The sequence below is a fragment of the Orycteropus afer genome, unplaced genomic scaffold (genome assembly GCF_000298275.1).
Source record: "Orycteropus afer afer isolate SDZICR_OR568_19922 unplaced genomic scaffold, OryAfe1.0 scaffold00772, whole genome shotgun sequence".
Taxonomy (NCBI): domain Eukaryota; kingdom Metazoa; phylum Chordata; class Mammalia; order Tubulidentata; family Orycteropodidae; genus Orycteropus; species Orycteropus afer.
This window is the reverse complement of record NW_006922359.1, coordinates 885,965-889,787: the sequence shown is the minus strand read 5'-3', so window position 1 is coordinate 889,787 and position 3,823 is coordinate 885,965.

The following is a 3,823-nucleotide window of genomic DNA, read 5'->3' as shown; positions in this document are numbered from 1 at the left end:
ATGAAAGAGGGGGAGGCCTTCAACGAGATGGATTGACATGGTGGCTGCGATGATGGGCTCAAGTATAGCAGGGATTGTGGGGCTGGCGTGGGATTGGGCCGTGTTTCGTTCTGCTGTGCATGGGGTTGCTATGAGTCGGAAACGACTTGACGGCACTTAACAACAACAACAACAAGAGGGCTGGGGCGGGGCACTCCCTATCTGCCCCTTAATTACTCTGAAATTCCGTAAGAAGTGAGGCTGGACCATGTAATTCACCATTCTTCCCGCCAACATGACCAGGACTTGATACACAGGTATGGGCCCAATAAACATGTGCAAGAAGGACAAATGAACATAAACTTGGAATAATAAGAGAAGTTGCCCCATCTCCAAAGACAGCCAAAGGAGAGAGGGTGTAATGAGTATTTATGGCTTTCCCAGCATTCGTCTTCTGCCAACCTGGCTGCTCCCAAACCTACCTGACCATCACTTCCAGAGCAGAGAGTCATTTCCATAAATTAGCATATTCCATAGCCCATGGCTGGAGTGACTGGTTAGAGCTTGATGTCAGGTGCTGGTGAGTCAGTTCCAACTCACAATGGCCCTGTGTACAACAGAACAAAACACTGCCCAGCCTGCATCACACTCACAACCATTGCTATGCTGGAGCCCATCATTGCAGCCACTGTGTCAAGCCACCTCACTGGGGGTCTTCCCCATTTTTGCAGACCCTGTACTTTATCAAGTATGATATCCTTCTCCACGAACTGGTCCCTTCTGACAACATGACCAAATTACAAGAGACAAAGTGTCACCATTCTCACTTCTAAGGAGCATTCCAGCTGCACTGACTTCTTCCAAAACAGATTTGTTCCTTCTTCTGGGATTCCACTGTATTTTAAATATTCTTCACCAACACCACGATTCAAAGGCATCGGTTCTTCTTCAGTCTTCCTTATTCATTGTCTAGCTTTCACATGCATATTCCAAAAACAAATCATCTTCATCAGTAAGCGCTTCAAGCCATCTCCACTTTCAGCAAGCAAGTTTGTGTCCTCTGCATATCGCAGGTTGTTGATGAGTGTTCCTCCAATCCTGGTGCCATGTTCTTCATATAATCCAGCTTCTCAGAGTATTTGCTCAGCATACATATTGTTGTTGTTGTTGTTGTTATTTGCCATCAAGTCGGCCCCAACTCATAGTGACCCCTCCTTGGGTTTCCGAGGCAGTATCACTACGGAAGTAGGACTGACCAACCTTCCTTCCGAGGTGTGGCTGGTGGGTTTGAACCACCAGCCTTCTGGTGAGCAGTCAAGTGCCTTAGGCACTGAGTATTTGCTCAGCATACATATTAGGTGATTGAAAATAATAAGGCTTGGGTCAGGCACACCTTAGTCTTCAAAGTGACACCTTTGCTCTTCAATACTTTTAAGGGGTCTTTTGCAGCAGAGATGCCCAGTGCCATCCATTGTTTGATTTCTTGACTGCTGCTTCCACGGGGTGTTGATTGTGGATCCAAAGAAAATGAAATCCTTGACAACTTCAATCTTTTCTCCAATTATCATGATGTTGCTTATTGGTCCAGTTGTGAGGATTTTTGTTTTATGTTGAGGTGTAATCCATACTGAAGGCTGTAGTCTTTGATCTTCATCAGTGTTTCGTCTTCTTCACTTTCAGCAAATGAGGTTGTCATCTGCATATTACAGGTTGTTAATGAGTCTTCCTCCAATCCTGATGCCACATTCCTCATATAATCCAGCTTCTTAGATTATGTGCTCAGCATGCAGATTGCATAAGTATGGTGAAAGGATACAACCCTGACACATACCTCTCCTGATTTTAAACCATGCAGTATCCTTTTATTCTGTTAGAATGACTACCTCTTGGTCTATGTACAAGTTCCTAATGAACACAACTAAGTGTTCTGAAATTCCCATTTTTTGCAATGTTATCCACAATTTGTTATGATTCAAACAGTCAAATGGCTTTGCATAGTCAATTAAACACAGGCAAACATCTTTCTGGTATTCTTTGCTTTCAGTCAAGATCCATCTGGCATCACCAATGATATCCCTCATTCTCAACTGGGGCAATTTGTCCCCCAGAAGTTGGCAATGTCTGCAGACGTTTTTGGTTGTCAGTGTGTGTTTGTGCATGTGTGTGTACCTGTGTGTGCATGTGTGCACTACTGGGTGCTAGGGATGGAGGCCAAGGATGCTGTTCAACATCCCACAATGCACAGCACAGCTTCCACAGCAGAGAATAATCAAATTCTAAATATCAATAGCACTGAGGTGGAGAAACTCAAAGATTAGAGGATGGGTACATGACCCAGTGCACTCAGACATACCAATGATCATGAAGCTAGGACAGGACTGGACAACTTTTCATTGTTATACATAATGTCATTGTGAGTCAGAGACAACTTGGTGGCAACTAACAATGCAATCCGATTGCAAGAAGCTAGAAGCTTTTCTCTTCCTTGGAAAGTACAACGGAGAGATGTGAAGTCTGTGATATTTGCACATATTTTGCTAACACAGAAGGAGGTCTGGAGCTGTGTTGGTGGGGAAAAGAGATTGGCATCGGTACCACACAGAGCCTGAGGATGAAACTGAAGCCCAGAGAAAACCTGTAGAGAAGAGAAACAGTCCTTCCTGACCTCATTTGAGTCAGTCAATCAAATCATTTCTAAAGCTGGTCATTTTTAATTTTATGAGCTAATAATCTTTTTTTTTTTTTTTTAAACCATTTGACTTTTGTCCCTTGCAGTCAACAGTATTTCAACTCATAGGAAGACTCAATGGACATTAAATCCCACCTCCTTTCCTGGAGGGTCTCAGTGTAAAGATGACCTTGTTTTGATACACAACTGGTTGCAAGAAACAGAAACCCCCCTGTTGTAGACTGAATTGTGTCCTTCAAAAATATATATTGACGTCTAACTCCTGTACCTTGTTTGGGAAAAGTAGATCTTTCTCTGAAGATGTTATCATTTAAGTTAAACAAAGTCATACTGGAATGGGGTGGGTCCTAATCCTAATGCCTTCTGGATTGTGTTATATAAAAGGAGAGGACATAGAGACAGAATCACAGAGGGGTAGACATCATGTGAGGGTGCATCTATGACCAGCAAAGGAATACCAAGGATTGCTGGCAGCCACCAGAAACTAGGAGATAGGGAAGTTCCTCTGAGTTCTCAGAAGAAATTGGTATGACTGATATCTTGATGTGGACTTGTAGCCTCCAGAATTATGAGAAAATTGATTTATTTAAAGCCACTCACTTTGTAGTATTTTGTTGTGGCAGCCACCCACCAGCTACTCCTTGGAAGGAAGGTTGGGCAATCTACTTCCATAGTGATACCACTTCAGAAACCTAAGGAGGGGTCACTACGAAACTTGACAGCAGTGAGTTTCTTTTTCTTTTTTTTGGTAAGAAACTAAAAGATGTTGGCATATGTAAATGAGTCTTACAAGAGTACAGGATTATCTCCAGGTAAGACTGATGCAAACTACCATCATGCACTTAGAAGGCTATCAAACACCTGTTGATGTTGATGGACTGAATGTTCAATTAACTGGACATGATTTTCCTTCCAGCCCTCTGAAGCCATGTGAGCTCCCCTGATTCTCACCGCATATTAGCCCCATTCTCTTGCTATTTACACACACTAGTAAAGGCTTCAAAATGGCCATCCATATTTCTTAATCAGGAGCTCTGGTAGCGTAGTGCCTAAGGCACTTGACTGCTAACCAGAAGGCTGGCGGTTCAAACCCACCAGCTACTCCTCAGAAGGAAGGTTGGGCGATCTACTTCCATAGTGATACCTTCTCAGAAA